Source organism: Cryptomeria japonica, chromosome 3 (assembly GCF_030272615.1).
Source record: "Cryptomeria japonica chromosome 3, Sugi_1.0, whole genome shotgun sequence".
NCBI classification, from domain to species: Eukaryota; Viridiplantae; Streptophyta; class Pinopsida; order Cupressales; family Cupressaceae; genus Cryptomeria; species Cryptomeria japonica.
This window is the reverse complement of record NC_081407.1, coordinates 442,259,786-442,279,956: the sequence shown is the minus strand read 5'-3', so window position 1 is coordinate 442,279,956 and position 20,171 is coordinate 442,259,786.

Below are 20,171 nucleotides of genomic sequence, written 5' to 3'. Positions count from 1 at the left end.
GGCGGTGGCCATGGCCGAACTTGGCGAAGGGGAGGAGAGGCGGAGGTTGGGAGGTCGGCGGCAGTGAGCGCCGCTTACTATGGACACCCACAGTGGCGGCGACCACTGTGGTCGCCCACAGTGGCGGCCCTCAGGCCATCCACTGTGGACGCCCACAGTGGCGGCGACCACTGTGGTCGCCCATAGTGGTGGCCCTTGGGCCGTCCACTGTGGTCGCCCACAGTAGGGGCCGGCCGTGCCGACCACTGTGTTAAGCACAGTGGTTGCTCGGCCCTAGTTCTGTTGAAAACCCTTTATTTGCCATTATACAAATAAGTATATATGTTTTTTGTTTTTTTTTTTAAAAAGAGTTCATTTAATCATATATATTTGCATATATATATATATATATATATATATATATATATATTGCATCAAGGCAAATTCTGAAAACATATGTTGAGGTTATTATTTTGAAACATTTTTAACAGAATAGATAAATTCATCAAATTAAAATCATTGTATTTATTTCCTTTTATCAAAAATCCTGGTTGCTAAAAAAAAATAGATAGATTATTTAAATAGAGATTTACTTTATGCAAAATAAAGTAAATAACAGAATTAAATATACTTAGAACAACAACTCTAGAAATTATTTATTTCTATTTATCTGTTTAACTATAGATTTTATTTTCTACTCATAAACAAATGACAGAATTTAATAATTCTTACAGCTACTATATAAATGACATAATTTAATAAATTTAACAGCAACTAGATAAATGAGTTGATATTTAAATTAAATCTTAGAGGTATGCATAAGAAATAACTGATTCTTTTTATTTTCAAAATTCACATGCAAAATAGACTTTCATTTCCAAACTAACTTGCATACTACTAACAGCAACTACAGGGAACTTAATCCAAGATAAATGTATTTCTTTTGCAACAAATTATTATCTAACTAAATAATTTCATTTATTTAGAGTACATTTAAAATACATTATAGCCATCAATACAAATGGGGTCTCTCATTTCTTTTCTGCAACATAGCATACTCAAATATTACAACTCTTTAAAACCTATTTCAAAGACACTATCGTCACTTTACAAATGGGTCTCTCATTTCTAATAAATGAGGACTTTTCAAAATAATAATTATATTTACAAATAGATTTATGCAACAATAACTCCATCAAATTTCTACTTGTCCTATTCTTTCCTTCCAACAACCTGCAAATAATCAAAGGATGGTGACCATGGAGTGCTCACCTCCCAGCCTAGGCTAACTAGTAGCCACCCCCGAGCTTGGAGAACCAAGCCCTAGACAGGTTACGCACATGCAAACAAAATAAACAAGGAAAAACTATTCACAAACACATTCCCAACCAAGGCTATACTGCACCACACATTGTGATGTCTTTTCAAGGGTGGTAGTGGACCAAGTACCCTGAGGAGACTGCAAGTATGGTAAAACACAAAGCCACCTCATGGAAAACCAAATACATCATAAGTATAACAACCCCACATCCTTATGCCCCCCAAGGCATTCATGCCTTATTTCCCTCCTTATGACCCCCAAATGCATAAACAAGCCATGCAGCAAGGGTCACATAAATATCCCTTGTGATCACTCTCATAACGAGAGCCTCTCACTCAAGGGCTATCAAACTTCTACCACCCACAAGACCATCCTCTCTCCCAAGAGTAGGAGGCCTTGGTTACTCCCAAAGCACATAAAATGCATACAATAAGTAAAACATAGAACACAAATAATTTCCTAAGGTAAACATACAAGAAACTAACCTTTTTACACAAGCAAAATTCTTTTCAACATAACATGCAATATGAAAACATTACAAGAAAAGTTAAACCAACCTTCAAATTGCCCAAAGTATGCTAGATTTGTTGAGGATGAGGAGCCCAATTCCTAATTTCAAATCTATCTTTTTCATTCAAAATTCCTTGTCTCCAAAAATGGAGACTGGGTGATTGCCCGCAAAATTTCCCATTCTTGCCTAAGAAGACCTCAGTGAGAGTTCTCATAGGTTTCTAAAATTGAAAAAGGAAAAATCAAAAACAAGATCAAAAGGGATCTCTCATCAAAAAGGAAAGTTAACGACTTAGGTGATGCCTTCTAGTTTTCAATTTTCGCTCAACTTAGGAAACCCACTTTTTAGGGTGTCTAAATGGTCACATGGGAGTTGAAACATGCCTAAAATTACTCCTAACCCTTAGGTATACCTTATGGACTTTAGGAAACACTCTTAAACTACCCCTAGGTGTCCATTTAACCCCTTTTAAACCCCTCTGAAGTTAATTTTCGGGTCAAACCTAAGTTGACCGCCCCAAAGATTCTCTTCCAAAGGCAATTATGGAATCACATTAAATTAATTGGAAAAAAACTATGGTTAAACAACTCCCTCCAAGAGACAATTTTTAAAAAAAACCAAAACATAAATCAACACATGTGTCAAGTGACACAATAAAAATACTTTTACAAAATTATACATGAAATCTTGTCTCTTGTTGGATTTAACACAAATAAATAAATTCAATCTAACACACATGCAACATCCACTTTTACAAATAAAATACTATACAAACGGGGTGTTGTCTCCCCAAATAGACAAACCCTGCTTTTACGAACGTACATAGGTCTAGGTTTGGTTCTCCATAATATTTCCATGGTCACATGGATAATTTTCATGTGCATCTCAATTACACATTAGTACTTCCAAATAACCTCATATAATATTTAAACACATGAATAAGAATACACGTCAAACATTATGCATACCATATACATTTAAACAAATCAATACATCTTACATCCAAATAAATCCACATACACAGTTATCATAATCCTCATAATTTTAATCCATACATAAAACATACATCCTATTTCTATCATCATAGTGAAGTCCTGCAAATCCAATAATGACATATATCACCTCAAAGTAATCCTATTCTGGAATCATATAGAGTTCTATATCATAATGCATATAAATGAAGCATCAACATACATCAATGTTATCCAAATCCTGGAACCTTATAAGTTCTAAATCCATAATGCATAAAAATGTACACCTCAAGGTGAAATGATTTCATAACCTAGTTCAATTACTTTTCTCACCAATCTATCTATCTAACATAGCCCATCCTATTGAATTATAGAATTTATTAGTTGGGTCAAACATGGTCAACTAAGTTAATCAAAGCCTGGTTGGGGAGGGCCTTACATTTGGGATATTATTTCACTTTCTTGGTTTTTACTCAAAAGGGTCCCCAGTTGGTACCATCCAATGGACCAATGTCTTTAACCTTCTCAAAGTTTCTATAGATTTCCCTATATCCTTCCCAAGAATCTATTTAGTCAAGACAACTCACAACTGACAAGGAGTCTCCTACCCCTAAGATTCCAACCCTTCAACCAAGGACACCTAACAACCCCAAACCCCAAGCAACAGGATCTTTAAAAAAAAAGTGGAAACTAACCTATATGAGTGTTTACACATGTTATATGGCATTTACACTAATCTTGACCCCTTAGATGGGTGTTTACTAGCCCTTTGTATCTTTTCCCCTTTTGGACCTAGGAAATAGGGCTACAAGCAATTAGCCCTCCATTCAGAATTTTCTTGATTTGTATCACAACATACTTGAACAACCCCCTAAATAAATTTGATATTTGAATACCCTTTTGGGCATTCTACAAGATTCCAAACTTTTGCATCTGGGTTTTGAGTATGTATGGTCAAACCCTACTGACCCTATTTAGCCTCTTTTAGCCGGTATTGGGGTTTAAGCTCTCAAAAGCTTCACCAGTCGCAAATGAATGAAAGGATAACACTTGAAAATGGTCTTAACTTGTTCAAGGGTCCTTATCATGCCAATTTTTACCATCCTTCAATCTGTTGTTCAAGTTTTCCACCCTCTTTTCCTACTGCGCAGGCTTGCCACATGAGCGATGTCAAGCCAAGGGCATCATCTAAGGAAAGACAAATGAAACTTCCTATATCCAAAAACACCAAGAACATCTAGTATACAAGTCAAATCAAAATCCTCCCAGGTTTCAGATCGATCTCATAGAGATATGTTGATTTGTGTCACTATTTGCATCCAAACCCTTGTTTTGAGGGTTTTGTCAGGCCAGTGGAATAGAAAATTCACTTTCTTCCAAACCCAAAAGGTTTCAAGACCTTAGATAAACTAAAAATGGATGGTGAACCTCTGTTACAACTTTTTGAATGTTTAATTCATGCCCACCATTCACAGGAAATTATGCAAGAACATAGAACTCAATAAAAAATCAGGAAAACACAATAATCGTTTGCTTGAAGACAAGAAATTCATTCAATATTATCCCTCTAAAAAGTATGCATCATTCCTCTAGGATTATATCACACCAAGGAACTCCTCCAACTACCTCCAATGCATACAATCAACCAACTAACCATTGGGATAAGCATATTTCAAAATCTTGCAAGAAAAGTTGCTTAAGACAACAATGCAACTTTGCAACTTTTGACAACTTCTACAATTCGGTCTTGCCTTCACACCAAAGGTCAAGAATGAACATACCACACATTGCAGACCCTTAAACATATAAAATTCATATAAAATTCCCCTACAAGGCCTTTGACCAAGTTGACACACCTTGGGGCCTTAAGGCTTATTACATTGCCTAGACCTAATCAATACGCCTTTAAACACACACATTTCACATTCTATTCCTAACATAACCATGAATTAAAATGATGTAGACACATGTCAAAATTAATTAGACACATGTCCTAGTGCCCCTACACCATACTTCCCTGGATAAGAAAAATCAAGTCCCCTGAGTTTCCAATCGGTTGATTGTAGTTCCATGCTTGAGGATATCACTTTCACTCATCCAAGTAGCCAGACTCAGGAAGCCCCTTCCATTTTACCAGATAGTCTTTGTATGCGCCTTTCCTTGTTTGTTTGATCATCTTGGAGTCAAGAATACACTCCAATTCCAATGGCTTTCTAGGCGGTAGATCCTTCATCCATTCTACATCTTCTTCCTCAAGAGATGAATAAGGTGTTGCATCTGTCAAGGATCCTTTGAAGGCTATCAAATCACATACATTGAAGATGGGAGATATTACCAAGTCTGTTGGAAGTTCAACTTCATATGAATTGTTGCCAAACTTATGAACCACCCGGAGGGGACCTATCTTCTTCATGACCAGTTTAGAGGGTTGGCCTTTAGGTAACCTTTCTTTCCTTAGGTAAGCCATCACCAAATCCCCTACTTTGAACTGAACATCTCTCCTCTTAACATTTGCTCTGAGTTTATATTTATCAGTACTTTGTTGAAGTGAAGCCTTAACTTGTTCATGAATCTCCTTCATGGTGACAGCAAAATCCTCTCCTTAGGCACTCCTTTTGTCCATGCCTCCAAGATCTCCTAATTCAAGTATCCCTCTGGGATGTAGGCCATAAACAACCTCAAATGGACTTCTCCCTGTGCTCATATTGACTAAATCATTGTATGCATATTCATCTTGTTCAAACACTAAATCCCAACTTTTTCCATGTTGCTTGGTAAGGCATCTAGGGAGATTGCTAAGGGATCTATTAACCACCTTAGTTTGTCCATCATTCTAAGGGTGGTATGCTGATGAAAATGATAGTTTGGTACCTAATTTCTTCCAGAGGGTCCTCCAAAAATGATCAACAAACTTGGAGTCTCTATCAGTAACAATATTGAGAGGTAATCCATGTATCCTTACAACTTGTTTGAAAAACAGACCTGCAATATGAGATGCATCATTTAAGAATTTACATGGCACAAAATGAGCCATCTTGCTGAACCTATCAACAATTACAAAGACACTATCAAACCCCCTAGGATTTTTGGGTAATCCAAGTACAAAATCCATACTAAGGCTTTCCCAAGGTCTAGTAGGAATCAGTAAAGGTTGATACAAACCAGCATTGGTTGAAACACCTTTTGCCCTTTGACAAATAGGACAATGCTCCACAAATATTCTTACCTCTGCCTGCATCTTGGGCCAAAAATAAAACCTTGATACCTGCTCTAAGGTTTTGTCCAAACCAAAATGGCCTCCAAGACTGTCATTGTATTTCTCTCTAATGATATTCTCCCTCATAGAACATTGAGGAATGCATAACTGATGCCCCTTGAAGAGAAATCTATCCTGCAACATAAAATCAAAAAAATCAACATGAAAAGAGTCAACAAAATTAGTAAATACATCATATGCATCCTTGAAATCATGATCCTCCTTGTACATGGCCTTGAGAGAATCAACACCAACACTTTGCAACTAAATTTCTTGAATAGTGAGGGTTCTCCTGCTCAAAGAATTTACAACTTATTAGTCACACCCTTCTTGTGCTTGATAGTAAAGGTGTAAGGTTGGAGTTGTTCTACCCACTTTATGTGCCTTTGGTTCAACTTGTCTTGCCCATTAAGAAAACTCAATGTATGGTTATCAGTATAAACAATAAACTCCTTTGGAAGAAGGTAATGGTGCCACTTTTTAAGTGCTTGCACCATGGCATAAAGCTCTAAATCATAGGTTGAATACCTTTGTTTAGCTTCATTCAACTTCTTTGAAAAGACTGCCACCGGATGTCCTTCTTGAATAAGGACTGCACCTATTTCCTGCTTGCTTGCATCACATTCAACTGTAAAAAGTTGACCAAAACTAGGGAGTCTCAAGTTGGGAAGTTTTGCTACCTTCCTCTTCAAAATCTCAAAGCTTTGAGTTGCTTTCTCTATCCATTCAAACCTGCATTTTATTCCTCCTTTTATAGTGTTAAGGATGGGAGCACAAATATGACTAAAGCCCTTGATGATCTTTCTCTAAAAAGTAGCCAATCCATGAAAGCTCCTAACATCACCTATTGTCCTAGGTGTAGGCCAATTTACAATAGCATCAACCTTAGAAAGATCCATTTTCAAACATCCATTTGAAACTACAAAGCCTAGATACACCAACTCAATTTTCATGAATTCATACTTCTCTAGATTGATTACCAATATCTCCTCATGAAGCTTCCTCAAAACCTGATCAAAATGCTTCAAATTCTCTTCCTTGGACCTGCTAAACACCAAGATGTCATCAAGATAAACAAAAAAAAAATCCAATAAATTCTACCAATACCTCATTCATGAGGTGCATAAAGGTACTAGGTACATTTGTGAGGCTAAATGACATCACCATCCACTCATATATGCCCTCATTGGTTTTAAAAGTTGTCTTCCACTCATGACCAGGTCTGATTCTGATCTGATGATAACCTGACTTCAAATCAATCTTTGAAAAGTAGCATGACCCTCCAAGATAGTCCATTAGGTCTTCAATCCTAGGCATAGGAAACTGGTACCTAATTGTGATCCTATTGATGGCTCTAGAATCAGTGCACATCCTCCATGTTCCATCCTTTTTTGGTGCAACCATAGTGGGTACAACACATGGGCTCAAGATCTTCCTAATCAACCCCTTATCCGAAAGGTCTTGCAATTGTCTTGCTATCTCCTCATTCTGACTAGGAGTCATCTTGTAGGTAGCTTTATTAGGCAAGGTCACTCCAGGGATTAGATCAATTTGATGATTGATTTCTCTGATGGGAGGCAAATTATCAGGCATGTCTTTGACCACAACTCCCTTATATCTATCCAAAATGGCTTGCACTTCACTAGGAATCTCTCCTTTCTCACTATTTCCTTGCTTGGACTCATCTTTTGGGTGTAAAACTAAAGCATAGTCTTGGGTGTATTCTTGTTTGAGGACTTCCAAAAATTCCTTTCCACTAAGCAACATGACATGTGGACTAACAATCTTCTCTTCCCCTTGATCAAGTAAAGGATCCATCCTAAACTGTCTACCATTCTTGGTAATGACATACACATTTTTCTCACCATCATGTTGTTCTTTGACATCATACTGCCCAGGGCGACCTAATAATAGATGACAAGCATCCATAGGAAGGATATCACACAAGATCCTATCCTTATAGTCCCCCATTTCAAAATCTACCCAAGTTTGTTCATCTACTACTACATGCTGCCCCTTGTTAAGCCATGATACTCTATAAGGACTCACATGTGGTAACCTTTTCAATTTTAACTTCTCTACCATTTCTAAAGCAACAATATTCTCTGTGGATCCAGAATCAACAATCACTTTGCAAACCTTACCATGAGACTTACAAGTAGTTTTGAAGAGTGACTTTCTTTGTGGGGGCTCTTTGCATTGGGGTACCTTCAACAACGTTCTCCTTAGCATAAGGCTTTCTCCATCCAAGGCAGGACCTACACTTCCCATGGGTGAATTGACACTTTGTCCATCATCTTCTTGCACAAGCTAAGTCCTTCTTTTGGGTCCATGTGAGCTAGAAGATTTCTCCGAGCATCTACTCATAGTGTGACCCACTTGGTTTACAATTGTAACATTTACCAGTGAAAACACCAGGTCCTTTGCCTTGGTTTCCTTTCCTACCCCTACCAAAAGGTCTTCTTCCTCCTCTAAAGCCTCCATTCTTATTATTGAACTCTCCATTGGACTCTTGTTAGAATCACTATTTTTAAAAGGAGTATTCCTTCCTCCAAAGCCACCTCTACCTTTGAAATTTCTGCCACCTCTTCCTCTATTATTTTGTTCTCCTCTCCTCTTTATCTTATCTTCCACCCTCAATGCCAATTGGAAGCATTTGTGCATAGTGTCTGGAGCCATGATGTTGATCTCATCTTGGATATTTTGCCTTAACCCATTCAGGTACCTAGCCACCTTCTTCGTCTCTTCTTCATGCTTCTTGGACCTAAGACTTAGCTTGTGAAATTCTTCGGTATATGCATTCACATCCAACTCCCTTTGTCTAAGATTTTGCAGCTTCTTATACATCTAAACCTCATAGTCTATTGGTAGGAATTGGTCTTTGATTTTGTTCTTCATCCTCTCCCAAGAGGATATCTTCTTCTTCCCTATGTTCACCCTTTCTTCCTATAACACTGTCCACCATAATAAGGCAGACCCCTTGAGTCTAGACTTTTCCAAACTCACTCTTTTCTCCTCTGGGACCTCTTTGTACTCAAAGTGGTTATTGAGTGCTTATATCCATTCAAGCACCTCTTCTCCATTTAGGCTACTGCTATAGATAGGTAGAATTTCCACATTATCCCTATTTACTATTTCAGGGCATCCAAGAACATCTTTTGATCAGGTGCCATATTCTAAGGGATGGCCTCTTGCTCCTCATTCTCCTCTTTTGTTTCTTCATCACAAGTTCTGTCCTTTCCCTTGGACTATCCGGTCTCTTTGAGTTTCTCTTCAAGCAACTCCTCTACCATCTACTTGATGGCCTCTGGGTTCATTGCCTTAGGAGGCATTATAGCAGCCTCTTCTCCAAATTCTGAGTTTTACATACACTATTCCACCCTTGGTATAGCTCTGCTACCAATATGATGCAGATGGTTTGGGATGTTATTTCACTTTCTTGGTTTTTACTCAAAAGGGTCCCCAGTTGGTACCATCCAATAGACCAATATCTTTAACCTTCTCAAATTTTCTAGAGCTTGCCCTACATCCTTCCCAAGGATCTCTTCAGTCAGGATAACTCACAACTGACAAGGAGTCTCCTACCCCTAAGGTTCCAACCCTTCAACCAAGGACACCTAACAACCCCAAACCCCAAGCAACGGGATATTTACACAAAAAGTGGAAACTAGCATATGTGAGTGTTTACACATGTGTTATATGGCATTTTCACTGATCTTGACCCTTTATATGGGTGTTTACTAGCCCTTTGTATATTTTCCCCTTTTGGACCTAGGAAATAAGGTTACAAGCAATTAGCACTCCATTCAAACTTTTCTTGATTTGTCTCACAACCTACCTGAACAACCCCCTGAATAAATTTTATATTTGAATACCCTTTTGGGAATTCTATAAGATTTGAAACTTCTACATTTGGGTTTTGAGTACGGATGGTCAAACCCTACTGACCCTATTTAGCCTCTTCTAGCCGATATTGGGGTTTAAGCTCTCAAAATATTCACCAGTCACAAACGAATGAAAGGATAACACTTTCTAAGGGTATTCAATTGTTCAAGGGTCCTCATACCAAGTTTGACCATCCTTCAATCTGTTGTTCAAGGTTTCCACACTCTTTTCCTACTGCACAAGCTTGCCACGTGAGCGATGTCAAGCCAAGGGCATCATCTTAGGAAACATAGATGACACTTCCTATCTCCAAAATCACTAGGAAAATCTAGTATAAATGTCAAATCAACATCCTCCCAAGTTTCAGATCGATCCCATAGAGAGATATTGATTTGTGTCACTGTTTGCATCCAAACCCCACTTTTGAGGGTTTTGTTAGGCCAGGGAATAGAAAATTTACTTTCTTCCAAACCTGAAGGTTTCAAAACCTCAAATCAACTCCAAATGGATGGTGAACCTCTGTTACAACTTTCTAAATGTTTAATTCATTCCCACCATTCACAGGAAATTACGCAAGAATAGAGAATTCAAGAAAAATGCAGGAAAACACAATAACCGTTTGCTTGAAGACAAGAAATTCATTCAATATTATCTCTACAATCAACCAACTAACCGTTGGAATAACCATATTTCAAAATCTTGCAAGAAAAGTTACTTAAGACAACAATGCAACTTTGCAACTTCTGACAACTTTCTACAATTCGGTCTTGCCTTCACACAAAAGGTAAATAATGAACATACCACACATTGCAGACCCCTAAACATAAAAAATACATAACAAATTCCCTTACAAGGCCTTTGACCAAGTTGACACACCTTGGGGCCTTAAGGCTTATTACACTGCCTAGACCTAATCAATAGGCCTTCAAACACACACATTGCATATTTTATTCCTAACATAGCCATGAATTAAAATGATATAGACATGTGTCAAAATGAAGTATACACATGTCCTAGTGCCCCTGCACCAGCATCCTAGTGGTGTTTTGGTTTTCCTAGCTCCACTTGGTACCTATAGTTGCACACAAGAGGAAAGAAAGGGGGTTGTGGATAGGGGTTTGCCTTAGGTCGAACCCTGGGTTTGGAATTAACCCTAATTGAAATAGAAATGGAATTGAAAGCATTCATTTTGAGGAAAGAGGCTAGATCTGAAATTGAAATTCTTGAATGTAAATGATTATACCTTCAATAGGTGATACAATTTTTTAGGATAAGTCCTCCATGTGTTGATGCAATAACATAATGAATCACATAAAATCTATCATGAAATCATAAATAAAACATAATTTTAAGATGCCTTGATGTAGTTTGTTCCTCCTTGAACCAAATCTTCTTTTGAGGAAGAATAATTGCTCTTGAATTGATGATAATTTTAGCATAAGATTATATTATGAAAACAAATTAATAGGGAAGACATATATAGGGATTTCATAATTAAAATCACCATTTGACTGACTTAGATTTGATATATTTTTGCATGGAGTGGGATTGTAATTAGATGGGGTTTCCAAATAATCCTATTGAAATTCGGGGAAAAAAGTGTGGGACCAAGGTGAATCCCAATGACCTGGTCCTATTAGTTTTTTTTTGAATTTCTAGGGATGCGATATAATGGGAATATAATGCCAAATCCAGCTTCATGGCTGAAACAATAATGCCTAAGTATGTGAAATATGCTTTGAGAGTTGAAATTGGGGTAAGATTAAGAATAAATCAAGATAAAATGATAAAGGGCACACATAGAATTAAGGGCCGAAAAATGTGTCTTGATACTTCTCCACTATTGTCTTAGGGATCCTTTCCTTGTTATACATTTCTTTCTAAAAATTCTTGAAATAACCCTATAACTTAGCATTTCAGACCTTAGAATTAATAGTGTTATACAAATACTCTCTGATTTGCACTCCCACAAGTTTGTTAAAACCCCATTGGACTTGTCTGACTCCCAGAACTTCATTCATGAAGTAGAAAAATAAGCACAGTATCAAGGTTTCGTATTTAAATGGATGTTTCTTGTTTTCCTTGATCTTCCTCAAATTCTTTATCAGCTCACTCCAGAGTAGTTCACACAAGTCATACTTCTTGTTTTCCCTTATCATCTCATATGCAACATAAATTCTTATTCTAGATACAGAGTTCTCTCTATTGGAATAATATATCTTGTACCTAATTACCATTGAGGAAAACTTGATATCGTATTCCAAAATATCATTGATTGTCATGGCTCCTCAATCAAATTTTGATCCGATTGCATCCATGACAATTTCTTCACAGCCTTCAATGAGGACAGTTCTCCAACCCTGTTACGGCCCGAATAGCACTCTTTGTAATCTTGAAAGTCTTGTTTAACCACATTAATTCACCATGCATTCTGCTCAGTATGTATCAGACCCATTCCAGTTTATCAAACATTAGAAATCTGACAAACTATGCAAAACCCTTTTCCTCCAATACTTGAAATTCAGAATTTTGGCCTACCAACCTCATCTACCATCTTCTTGGTGTATAGATTCAACATTTGTGCACTTCCAAGCTCCTCAATATTGCAATGTGTGAAAACCCTAACATCCTCAATATGCAAAACACTGTGCGGTACAGATGAGAGTGCACTCTTCGAATCATCTTCCATTGAGATAAACAGATGTTTCTTGAAATCTGGCCAAGCTCTCTCAATAATGTCTACAACTAACGGGGTTGCAATTCCAAAGGCAACCATTTTAGAAATTCAAACTTCAAACTTGAAAGGTTTCACTAAAAAATACCTTGACAACTGGATTAGGGTTCCTTGTCGAATCGCCTTCTCGCTTTGAACTCGCTGAAATAATCTCTCAGAGCTCACTCAAACATTGTCGCTTCAAATACAAAGTGACAATTGAAGTGATTAAGTCACCTTTTATCTTCTGCATACCTATCTTTTATGTATAATAAATGCACTTTGCCCTCATACTTCTCAGTACCCTACATACATAGACTTGATCGACAAAAAACTTTTGCGGACCTTCAACACTACTCAAGCTCTTCTGAAAATCCTTTCAATAGATCAATAATCATCAAGTACAACTTCTGCAACCTATCGGAATCAGGCACAAATCTCAAACAGGGGGTTTATAAGATTTTCATGAAAACTCCCTCAAGCCTGGATGCCTCAGCTTAGTTACCGGATGAAGTTCCAGCACCGGAATTAGGTGCGGACCTGCTTCCAGTATCTGAATCACTATTCTTTACCCATGTCTACTTCATCTGGTCTCTGATCTCTTCAACTTTCGCTTTCCCCTTTTCATTTGCCTTCACATTATTATTCTTGTCTACCGAACTATTCCTATTCATATTTTTTCTTCTGCAATATCTTCTTTCACTATGATGTCCTCATGCATAGGGTCAATTCTGCAAGAGGAAATAACACTATTTATTGATGCTTCATCTCTAGAAGGGAGAGCATTAATATAGGTGTTACTTAAATCATCCTCTTGCCTCGAAATGTCCTAAGTAGGATCGTTAGTAGGGAGTGAAGTGTTAGAACAAGGTCTAAGAAATCATTATGATGCAAAGACAAGTCGATTGAAGGCCAATGTGTCACCCTAAGATTGATGGCATGGAATGGGGAAAACAAATTTGGCAATATGAAAAGTTTTAAAATTATCCTTTTTTTCACACAATGCAATGAAAGAAACAATGCAAGAAAAGAAAGTAAAATAAATGTCTAAGGAATGAAGCAATTATGTGATTAACTAAGTGCAAGCATATGAACTAACCAAGACAATTAATGAAAGTACATAAGTTGTATGTGTAAGAAATTATTGCAAATGGATGTTAAGTGCGTACAAATTAGATCCAAGACCATAAATCAAACATGATACAAATATCATAAGGTCAAGTTCATCAAAATGTGATGGTGAAAAATGGGATTGGGTAGTTTAGGACCTAATCCCACTTTCATCCATACATTGGAATATAAAAGAGCCTACAAAAGTGATTCACTTTGACTAAATCTTGTAAAAGAGAGCCAAGAAATACTTTTAGGGTTTTTATTCCTTCACTGATATGAAAGGGAATATGTTAAATGTAGGAGAATGCAAAGATATGTTAATGCAACTATTACAACAGTAATAACAAATTGATAATTCAATCAAACTGAAATAATAAGTACATATCTAAGGATGGAATTTTGATGTGTACCTAATACTAAAAACCGGGCTTGAATTGGCAGGACTAGGGTGTAGGGATCTCTGGTCCTTGTAACTGTGCTGAGCTATAAACTAGAAATCTACAAATTGAGTTGATATGGACCCTATCTGCCAAAAAACTTGCACTTGATTGAGGAAGACCAGGACGTTGGGCGCTCTAGTCTTGAGGACCAAGGTGTTGGGTGCTCTGATCCCTGAGATTTGGGACCAAATTTTGGAAATGGGTCTATGACAAATTGTTGAGATCTCCTAGAAATTGCCCTCTCCGATGGAAACCTATACTTGTACCTACAAGCTGGAAAATGGTGTGTTTGTGGCTATATAGGGTTTTTCCTTGGTCAAACCCCTTGTTTTGGTCATTTCCACCTCCACAAATAGCCAGTAACGTATTGAAAAGTGTGTGTGCCCTCAAATATCATGAGTTTGTAAGATTCCTATGAGCTAAAATACAAAATTATAGTTCTATCCTATGTTTTGAGTAAAATCCCTAAATGAATGTAATGTAAATGCTTTAAAACACAAATCCAATGTACATCTAAAGCAATAATGTAAATCTAAAAATGAATAATGTGTAGATTTGAAAACTCATATAGAGATATGAAATTAACATGAAACCATACCAAACCCTAAGGGAGAGGTACAAGCCAATCAATAGTCGGTGATCTCCTTATTATTCTTCAATATCTCCTAAGCTTTCATGGATGATGAAAAAGGTTGATTAAGACTTAATGAATGATGAATTTGATGATTGTAAACTCTACATAAAGCCTGTACTTTCACTTCATAAGAGGTCTCCTTTAATTATTAGGGAATGGATCCTTCAAATGAGGAAAGAAATGGTTGCTGGCAACAATGCAACAAACTGAGAGGGGGGTGAATCAGTTTGCTCAAAAACTTTACTTAACTTAAACACAATTTCGAATTTAATTAATAATAGTGAAAGCACAAATCAACACCACATCAATAACACACATAACACCAAGATTTTTTATTTGGAAAACTTGGTTAAGGGAAAAACCACAGTGGGAACCTACCCACAATGAGATGATACCCTGTTAGGAGTTAATGAAAAATTACAATGGGGAACACACATGCATTCAGGCACATTGCCTAGATCTCACTGCTCAAAACACAATAACAATAAGGGCTACAACCCTAGGGAAGACTCACAGTCTTACAAAAACATTCAGATTATATTTGAAAGATCATGAATTGATAAAATAGCATCTCCTCATGCCTGGTTACAATTCCAGTTAAGCACACAATTTGATATGCTCTACCACACTTCTGAAAGATCAAAACATATGTTCACACACACAGATACCCCACAAATACATCCGCAACATGATTATTACATGTATTTATACAAATCATCAACCTATATTTCAAGGTCGACTCAACCCATAACACAAATTATAAAATATGACCATACACGCTACAATATTACATGCAAACCAAAACAATGTCAAATAAGACATATTATAGACCCAAATCAACTCCTCAAACATGCAACACCTCTAAGGATTATGCCTCGAACATCCCTAACACGCTATATTCATCTGGTCACCCAAGAACACTGCATAACATGAACATACCAAGGAAATCATCAATAACGCACACAACGATCAATGCAGACAACCGACACAAATAGAAAATGGTCTAGAAACATCCACAAGCTTAATGAATTACCATAACAACAACTGCAACATCACCACTTACTAGAATCTTCATCAATATTATATCGAACCTCAAGAACACTCACTGAACTAACTATCAAACTAAAAGATTCACTTGTGGAACTCCAAATCACAAACCATCTGAATTGAGGACACATATGAATGTCCCAAACACTTTGCCAAATCCAATATATTGCAATTATAGAGTAATGTGAAGCAAAATCTAGAACATTGTTCATCACAAGTAACTAAAATCCCAACTGCAATACCAAATCTCATAATTTGATCAAATCACCATGCAGACCACTAGAACTTCTGTTGAATCAACTAGAGATACTTATCTCAAAACCCGTTAATCCACAATAACTCATCTATAACACACTGGCCAAACCAACTCATCCAATCTGATTGCAACATTGAAACATATAGAGGAATATGTTGACATCAATGACAACACATCATTACAACAAACTTCTCAATAATATCTAACAATCTCCCCCTTTGGCATTGATGGCAACATATGAATGTGAAAAAAAATCAATGGAAAGAAAGAATTCGATATCCAACAATCTTCTCATAATTCTCAACAATCTTCTCCAAATATCAAGCATATGATATAACAGTTTTTCACATGATTCTCTCCCCCTTTGACATCAATGCAAAAGGCATATATGCAAAAAAAGATAATCTCTCCCCCTTAGAACTAACTCACAAAACTGAATAGCTGAACCACAACACTGACTACTCCCCCTGAGTAGTAGCCTCACTCATCAATCCATATCACAATATTTCACTATGAAGTCCACCAGACTGATGCAAAGCCATGCATCTTAGATCTCATTAAGAGGGGAGATTACTCCTAGCTTCTCTCTAAGATACTCGAAGGTATCTTTAGGCAAATGCTTCATGAAGATATCTGCAATCTATTCCTTTGTAGATACATACTCTAATCTAACTTCCTTCTCATTGACCTTCTCTCTCAAGAAATGAAACTTGATTGATATATGCTTCGTCTTTGAATGCAACACCAGATTCTTAGAAATGTTGATAACACTTAAATTATCACAATATATAGTAGTAGGCTCATCAAAAACAACTCTAATATCTTTCAGCATCTACTTCATCCATATCACCTGAGTACAATTGCTAGTAGCGGCAACGTATTCAGGTTCTGCAGTAGATAAAGATATAGCATTCTACTTCTTACTCATCCATGAAACCAATCTCTTACCCAATAAAAAAGCACTACCACTAGTACTCTTTCTTTCATCAACATCAACTACCCAATCAACATCTATAAAAGAACTCAAAGTAAAATCATCATCTTTAGGATACCACAAGCCAAAATCAGTCGTTCCTTTTAAATATCTGAAAATTATTTTCACAACAACAACATGAGATTCCTTAGGATCAACTTGAAATCTAGCAACAAGACAAACAACATTCATAATATCCAACTTAGTCTGAGTCAAATATAACAATCTACCAATCATAGACCTGTATCTAGTCTGATTTTCTTTCGAAGAAACATCATCCTTATTCAACTTACATCCAATCACCATAGGAGTACCAACTGGTTTTGCATTATCTAAACCAAACTTCTTCAACAAATCCTTCACGTACTTAGATTAAGATATGAAAATACCTTTCAACCACTTAATCAAAAGAAAAATGCAAGAACATAAGAAAAACATCCTCATCATCATAACATAAGGATTTACTTGAATTTCAGACTCTTGAGCTCTTTCTTCTGCACTAGTACTTTTACATTCTCCTTCATTCACAGGCTTTTCCAGATCAATCTGATTTTGATTATGGGTTTGCACTTGCTTTCCTTTATCTGAACTGACATCTTAATCATCTGAATCATATCTGCAAGATCTGATTTGTCTCACATTTCTTTCATCAACGTTCATATTAGCACTCTTAACTATCTCTCTCAATCTCTTATTATAACACTGGTAGGCCTTGCTCTTAGTAGAATAACCAAGAAACATTCCTTCATCACATCTAGCATCAATTTTTCCTAGATCTTCATGTCTTCTGATATAGCATTTACTTCCAAAAATTCTGAAATATCTAACAATAGGAACATGACCAAACCATAACTCATAAGGAGTCTTACCGGTATCACCTTTAATATGCACTTGGTTAAGAGTATATACAACAATACTCACATATTCTCTCCAATAGATATATGGAACATTTCCTTCAATCATCATGGTTCTAACATCTTCCTAAATTATTTTGTTATTCCCTTCCACAACACCATTTTGTTGAGGGGTTCTAGGTGTAGATAATTTTCTCTTTAATCCATTCTCTTCACACACAAAAATTAAACTCAACGAAAGTGAATTCACCACCTCTATCAAATCTCAAACACTTCAGCTTCAATCTTGTCTTAGTCTCTACCATATCTTTGAAAATCTTGAACTTCATCAATGCTTTAGATTTCTCCCTCAAGAAAGTAACCCACGTCATCCTTGAATAGTCATCAATCAACAACATGAAATACCTATCTCCCTGCAAGCTTCTCACTCTAGAAGGACCACACAAATTAGTATGCACAAGATCCAATAATCCATTAGAACTATATTGTTTTATTTTGAAAGAAACTCTTGTCTGCTTACCTAATTGACATTCCTTACATACTCGATTAGTAGGCTTTACCAACTTAGGAAGATCTTACACTGCTTTATAAGGAAATTATCTTAACCAAGCAATCAAAATTCACATGACACATTCTTCTATGTCATAACCAACCTTCATCAGCCTGAGCAATCAAACAACTTTTACCACCAAAATTCAAGTGAAAGATATTACCTTTAGTCTTTGTTCCTGATGGAATCTCAATTCTGGAGCTACTCAAGATCTTATATTTGTCATTCTTGAATTGCAAGTCATATCCCTTATCAACCATCTATCCGACACTCAAAAGAATATGCTTTATACCTTCAACATATTAAGACATCATCAGTTTTATGCTTACCATCAAGAGAAATAGAACCTTTACCACGGATTATACCAGCTTTATCATCACCAAATCTTACTACACCACCATCATACTTTTCCATAATCACTAAATTACTCTTATCACCTGTCATATGATGAGAGAAACCACTGGTAATAACCCATTCATCTTTCTCTTCAACTTTAGCAGCCAAAGCTTTGTCCTCATTAATGTGGCTAGTAGAATCAATAGTAACTGGATCATCTTCCTTGATAGCAATTAAATACCCATTCATCTCTTGAATTTCCCTTCTTAGATTCATCATATGTCACCCCTTCATTAGAATCATCATAACACTTCTTCTGATATTTAGGCTTTTATGGCTTAAATGGCTTCTTGAAAACTCTTTTTGGACACCTTGAGGCAAAATGTCCTATCTTATTACATGAAAAACATTTAAGAGGCAATTTAATTTCATACTTACCATAACCTTTAGGCAATCTTCTCACAATAAGTGCTTCAAGCTCCTCAAGATCTCTTTCTTCTTCTTCTTAAAGCTCTCATTTCCTTCTCATATCTAGACACCCTTGTAGAACTTTCTCCCGAATCATATTTTTGCTTCTTGAAAATAGTAGCTTTGAATGTAGATTATGACTTAGGAAGAGATTCACAAAATTCACTCAACTTAAAGGCAGAAAGTTTACCCATCAACATGTCTCTAGTCACTTCAGTCATCGTCCAGATCTCTTAATAGTAACAACTTTGTGTTTGTAAGCAGGAGGAAAGGATCTCAACACTTCAGCCACAATCTCTACTTCTTCCAACACTCCACTGGCATATTTGATATTCAGCACAAGCTCATTCACTTTCTGTATAAAGGATGTAATATTCTCATCTTCTCCCATCTTCAACATCTCATACTTTCCTTTCAGACTCCGCAACTTAGCAACTTTCACATGATTGTCACCTTCATACAAAGTCTCTAGCTTCTTCTAGATCTCATGAGTGGTCTGCAAATCCATCATATTAGTCATCTCAAAATCAATCAAGGCACTCAACAATGCTTCCTTTTCCCTAATATTGTATTCAGCTTCCTTAATCTCGTCTAGAGATGAAGGACCATTTGGAGGAACAGTATACACATTCTTAGTAATCTTCCAATAATCTTCATCAATGCATCTCAAGTGACACTCCATCTGGTTCTTCCACAGAGAGTAGTTTGTTCCATCAAATCTTAGATTATCCTTCTTGTAAATATAGGTTGTCATCTCGGATCACCTCAAGTAGTCAAGCTTCTTTCGAAGGATCTAGCTCTGATACCAATTGTTGGCAACAATGCAACAAACTAAGAGGGAGGGGGTGAATCAGTTTGCTCAAA